This window comes from Microtus oregoni, unplaced genomic scaffold, assembly GCF_018167655.1.
Source record: "Microtus oregoni isolate MIOR12 unplaced genomic scaffold, Mior012 000004F_ref0000308, whole genome shotgun sequence".
Classification (NCBI taxonomy): domain Eukaryota; kingdom Metazoa; phylum Chordata; class Mammalia; order Rodentia; family Cricetidae; genus Microtus; species Microtus oregoni.
In genome coordinates, this window is record NW_024543063.1 from 33,453,372 (window position 1) to 33,460,135 (window position 6,764).

The following is a 6,764-nucleotide window of genomic DNA, read 5'->3' on the forward strand; positions in this document are numbered from 1 at the left end:
GGAAGCTGGGGCAAGAGGACCGGAGTTCATGCTCAGCCTGCGCTACACCCTGAGCATCTGTCTCAAAAAGAAAAAGAAAGGGCTTCTACTCAGAACATTTCTTAAAATTCCTGTGAGTCAATAAGAAAAAGGCAAACTGAGCGTGGCGACAGCTCTGTGGCAGATCCCTTGCTTGACCTGAGCAGGGCCCTCGGTTCCGGAGCCAGCACCCTGAGAAAACAACTTCCCATGTTAATCAGCGCCTGCCGATTCCTCCACTCCCCGAGGAGAATCCTGTGCTCTGGTGAGTTCCCAGAGGCCAGTTCATCTCTGTCTGAACAACCCCTCCTCGGTGCACACCTGGCTCAGCAGTGCCTGGACTGTGGCAGTATCAGTCACCCTGGCACTGGTTGCGGAAGAGTCCACGGCCATTGTGTCTGTCTCCTGCTGCAGTTGCTGTGCATCCATGGTTTATCCCTTCCAGCCCAGGCAAGTGTTCAGGATTGTTTTCTCCGAGATTATTTATTTGCATAAAGCTGACCGCCTCTGGGGTCACTAATGGCCTCAAAATCCCTTCCTGAGGAGAGGGACACAAAACAAATGCCAATTTTGAGCTGATCCCGCTTACTGGAATATCAGCAGTAAATCGGCTTAATTTACTAAGCCCTGAATGCATAGGCTTGTCTCCAGGAAGCAAGCAGCTAGAAAGAGAGAGAGTGGAGGAGGGGCAAATAAGGGAAAAGAGGGAAAAGGGGGAGGAAGGGACAGAAGGAAAGAGGAAGGGAGGAAGAAAAATAAAAGGTTAAACAGCCGCAACACTAAGAGTAGCCTAGAAACCTGGCGAAAACGGTCAAAAGCACACTCGGGAACACAGATTGAAGCTGGCAATAAGGCGATGCTACCCACTCCTCAGAACGACTAGATCATAAAGCGACAGCTCAGACGCTGGCGAAGATGTACAGCGATGGAACTGTCATTCCTGGCAACAACTTTGGCAAGTCAGATGGAGCCTCCTCTAAGCCAGGAAAGCCAGCCGCTAGACACATGCCAGAGAAGTTAATGGCAGGGAGCCCACAGAGAGGGGGTACAGCTGCATTTACACACCCCAAACTTCAGACCTGAGCGCCAGGGCCATAGCTCCGTTGGTAAATCCCTTACAAAGGCACAAAGCCCTGGATTGATCCCCAGCTGTATAAGCCAGGCAGGCTGGCATGTCCCTACAAGCCTAGAACTCGGGAGACAGAGGCAGGAAGATCAGTAGTTCAAGGTCACTCTCAGCTGTGTTAGTAAGTTCAAGGCCAAACTTCTGTATAAGAACTTGTCAAAAAATAAGTCTTCAGGGGGAAAAGAATCACAAGTTTCTCAGATCAGAGTCAGGACAAATGCTGTGGTAGTTTGAATAAGAATGGCCCCCAGAGGTTTTTAGTGTGTTTAGTCACCAGGGAGCGGCTATTTGAAAGGAGGAGAAGGATTAGGAGGTGCAGCCTTGTTGGAGCAAGTGTGTCTGTCACAGGTGGTGGATTTGAGGTTTCAAAAGCCCACCCAAGGCCCAGAGTCAGTCCCTCTCCTCCCCTCTCTTCTCCTCTCCTCTCCTCTCCTCTCCTCTCCTCTCCTTGCCTCCACTTCTCTTCCCTCCCCTCCCTCTCTCTCCCCTACCCCTCCCTCCCCCCTCTCTGCCTACAGATCACGATGTAGCTCCCAGTTACTGCTCCAGCACCTACCTTCTTCACTATGTTCCCTGCCAATGCTGATAAGGAACTAAACCTCTGAACCTGTAACCAAGCCCCAGTTAAACGTTGTCTGTTCTAAGCGTTGCCTTGGTCACAGTGTCTCTTCGCAGCAATAGAACAGTGACTAGGACAAACACCAAACCTCAACAACCCTCTTGGCTCAGCCCTTGGATAAGACACTGCAGTAAACAGAACAGGCTACTCGGCATTCCCCCACAGGATGGATCTCTGACACCGGGCTCGGGGAAGGATGCAGACAGAGGCACCAGAGTGACAGGCTAGCACCTGTGAAGATAGAAGAGAGCCCCTGTGGGAGGAGGTGGGGATGCGTGGGAATCAAGACCACTGGACTCACTGGGTTTCTTTCAGATCTAAAAATCAGGAAAAGGAAACACTGGAGATGCTGTGCAGAGTGGGGGCTTTCTGCATCCACCTGAGCGGTGTGGACGCAGGAGTGGACATGCACAGCAAAGCCATCCTGCTGTGCACTCGAGCTGACAGGACACAAATACACAAAGGTCCACGGCTGAAGGTGCCAGTCAGCCAGGGGCAGAATGTTCCTAGGACAGGAAAGAAGGCATGAGTCCCAGGCTGCAGGTGCAGAGCTTCAGGTGACTCACCTGGGAAAGGCAAAGAGAACATCAAAGTTTATAGTTAATCCCAAAAGATAAGGAAGGATTAATTCATTCTTTTACTGAGCTCGGAGCACAGGACCCCAGCTTATCAGGGTGCTCAATGCCATATGCATGCATTTGTGTGTGCATGTGTATGTGTCTGTGTCTGTGCATATGTGTGTGTGTGTGTACTCATGTGAAGATGGATTTTTTTTCATGCAAGAAGCACCTACCAATAAAAGTGGGATTGCCTCAAGCTGGCTAATTGGGACTTAGCGATGGCCCTAGAAGGTATTCAGAACTGGGGCAAAACTTAGCTGTGCTGCAAGGGAAGACCTTTGCCCTGCTTTCTTAGCCCCAGTTTTCTTTTACTGGATCCATCTGTTCTATTTGCTCAAGGTGGACTTGGATGATAATTGACTAGTCGATAACATTGCCCCATCTATTTCCTTACTCTAGAGAGGAAACAAATCAACCCTGAGATCCACCTGTGCTTAGCTGTAAGTCAAAACCCACAACTGTTGAGGGCACATTGGTTCACTTATGAGATGCTTATTACATGCCCCAAGTGTGCTAGATATCATGTTCGGGGCATGCCTGCAAAAAAAAAAAAAAAAAGCATCAAAGCAGATGAAGAGTTAAGATAAAGGGAGAAACCCAACAGTGGTGGTGCACATCTTTCATCCCAGTACTTCTGAGGCAGAGGCAGGCAGATCTCTGTGAGTTCGAGGTCAGCCTGGTCTCCAAAGCCAGCCTGGTCCAGGACAGCCAGGGATGTTACACAGAGAAACACTGCAAAGGTAGGAAAGGGTCACTTGTATTTATTATCAATGGAAGGGCCTAAAACAGTCCAGTAAAGAGCAAGTCTCCCAAGTAAAGGAATTGTAATCATAGATGAGAATATTGGGATATTAGGAACCATTGCCTAGAAATAGCAATTTACTGAAAATACAGATTTTTGCTGGGTATGGTGTTACACACCTGTAATTCAAGCACTTGGGGGGGTGGATGTAGAAGAATCTAAGTTCAAGGTCATCCTCAACTACTTAGTGAGTTAGGGACCAGTCCAGGCTACAAGAGCCCCTGTCTCCACAAGAATACCCTTCTTTAAAGAGTCAGAGGCAACTTTAGTGTCCTTGTGTCAGCTGGCGGAAGGGGTGGTGACTCAGCCCATCATCTTCAAGTCAACTTCACTGTTGCCTGGTGGGTCTTCAGTGAGCTTCAGTGAGGACAGTACAGCCACCCTGAGTGGCAGTTTCTCCTGTGTCCCTTCCATGATGCTCTCTGTACTTACAGGGCTGGCAGCAATGCTGCAGGGGACTTCCCACCAAAGACTCCTGCAAAGAAGGCTCACAAGGCATAGCTGACATCCAGGTTCTGAGGTTGTGAGGGACCCATGGGCTGTCAGCACTCTAGAACTCAGTGCAGCCTTAAATGCTAATAGCAGTTCAATAACTAAATAGTTTAATAACTAAACTCTGCAATTCCCTCTCCCAGGCAAGTTTTTGTTAGCCCCACTTCATAGATGGAAAAACTGAGGTTCAGCAGGCTTGGGCCTCTTGCCTTCAAATCCCAAGCTCTCCACTCCTCCACCATGTCCTGCTCAGGGGATGCAGGTGCAGCCCAGAGTACAGGGGTGTAATTCACACCTCTGTTTCCTCTCCTACGAAGTGAAAGCTTTGAGCTCAGTCAGGTCTAATAGCCTCAGCCAGTTCAGGCTTGGTGGCACATACCTATTGTCACAGCCCACAAGAGCGAGGGGCAGGAGAATTGCAAGTTTGAGGCTCCGTCTCATAATGACAAAAGAACGACAGCAGTTTTATGCAGCCTATGGTTTTATGTAAACATCTACAAACTGAAAAGGAGCCAACCAGATACCAGGCGAGGAGAGGCTGGGTACAGGACATGCATGGCTGACGAGGACAAGCAAGTCATTTCCTTCCTGGCAGCTTTCTTGTTCTGTGCTCCTCACTCTTACCCCTGTGACCCGCTCATGCAAATAAATGCATGGTCACTTGGGAGCCAAGCTCGGGTTGTGTTCGAAGGACACCTGCTTGGCCTCTGCTCAGGGACTGCTCAGAAGCTGGGCTTGAGGCAGGTGTGAGCAGGCCTGCCTGCGGTGAAGCTCCTTCGCTCTGCTCGGCGACCACTCTGGGGTTTCTCTTGGAGCTCAAGGGTTAAAAATAATCCCTTTGTGAGACAGCTCCAGGGACTCCTATTTGGATGTAGGCAGATGGAAACCTGGTGTTTCCGGGAAATTGTGAACACGGTGGGGGGGGGGGGGCAAAGCTAACCTGCCCTTTGCTGGCTGGAACAGGCCGGTGGCTCCTCCAAGCTCTGGAGCTCAGATTCCTTTCTCCTCCGGAGTTTCTTCTTGGCTCTTATGACCTTACCACTGAGTGGACTCTGTTATTAGCTATTTCAACATACAAATATCCACAAACGTCTCACACAGCTGTTAATTGCTCAGTGCACACCTGTCAGGAGCAAGGTCCTTTCTGCTTCCCTGCAGCCGCATGCCAGCCACCCACCAGGACCTTGAACCTGTTGGGCAGAGTGGCCACGTACCTGCAATCCCAGTATTACAGAGACTAAGGCAGGAGAATTGCCTCAAGTTCATAGTCAGCCTGGGCTACAGTGAGAGACTTTGTCTAAAGAAAAAAAGAAAGCCTACATCATAGAAAGCAAAGCGGGACTCTCATTCCACGAGTCAAGGGGTAAAGATGATTGACACCTAGCCTGATGACTTGTGTTTGAACACTCATGTTGGGAGGAGAAAACCTACTTCAATAAGAATAAAGAAACTTGAGACCACATTTGAATTAATCCAGATAAAAAAAATGGTGATGGTAGGACTTTTTTATATTAAAAAGTATGATTTATTTTCTATATGATTATGTGTCTGTGCATGTGAGTGCAGTGCCCAGAGAGGCCATCAGAGGGCAGCAGACCCCTCTGGAGCTGGAGTTATCAGCACAGTGTGGGTGCTAGGAACTAAGCCTGAGTCCTCTGAAAGAGCGACAAGTGCTCTTGACTGCTGAACCATCTCTCCTGCCTAAATTATGAATTTTTAAGAATGAAAATTATGCACCATCATTTATAAATACAGACTTCAAAATCTGTAACAAAATATCAGAAAGATCTAGTTGGACACTCCAGCTTCTCTAGAGTGACTGGTTGAGGCTGCACTAAAGGCGCAAGACATTTGTCTCCTGTGACCGCGACACAGTGTGATCAGTCAAAGTGAAACAAACAAGACACTGTGTGCTGGGCCAAGTGCTTACCATGGTCAAAGTCATCTAACAAAACCCTACAGAGACACCAGGGATGGTGACACATTCTGCTATCCCTGCACTCAGAAGGCTGAGACAGGAGGATCATGGGTTTGAGGTCAGCCTGGGCTACATATTCTGACCCTGCCAAGTCCAAGTGTGTGTGTGTGTGTGTGTGTACAATACATATTAACATTAATATATATGAAAACCAATCTGCCACATGATACCCAGGGGTTTCCATGGAAACATGCAGAATGTTATGTTAGTACGAGTAACGAAAGAAAACTTGACCAAGTAGGTTTGTGTCCATGGGAAGAATTCAAGTGACTTTAAAGAACATGGAAGATCAACCCCACAGATGTCTAGTCTTACACAAGTCTGTTGGAAGCAAGAATATGAGGACAAAGTTAAAAGCTTAGGACAGAACCTGGAGAGATGGCATAGCTGGTTAAGGGTGTGTATTGCTCTTGCAGAAGACCTGAATTCCATCCCAGCACTCACAGAAGGTAGGTGGCTCACAACTGCCCGAAACTCCAGCACCCTCTTCTGACTTCTGTAGGTACTACACTTACAAGCACATACACACAGGAAATCGAAAATAAATTTCTAAAAGCACAACTTAAGATGGCTCAGAACCAGCCGGGCGGTGGTGGCGCACGCCTTTAATCCCAGCACTCGGGAGGCGGAGGCAGGCGGATCTCTGTGAGTTCGAGACCAGCCTGGTCTACAAGAGCTAGTTCCAGGACAGGCTCAAAACCACAGAGAAACCCTGTCTCGAAAAACCAAAAAAAAAAAAAAAGATGGCTCAGAACCTATACACTGGGTATGCGAAGACTCACACATGACAGAGGCGTGCTTGACATCAGCAGAGGAAGGAAGACTGATTAATCAATCATGTACTAGTCATGGGGAGATTCTTAAAGAATAGTTCATACCACACAACAATCACACAGAGAAAGATCCAAGGACAAAAGGCAGTGTGCCAACATCCTTAGGAGGGAACATGGACCAACAGCTCTAGGATTTCAAGCAGTTCTCAGACAAGAAACCCTCAGGGTGACATAACCCATAAAGGAAATCAGTGACATGGTAAGGTTTCTGTGCTAAGAAAAAAGAAAAGAGAAGCCAGGCAGTGGTAGCGCACACCTCTAATCCCAGCACTCGGG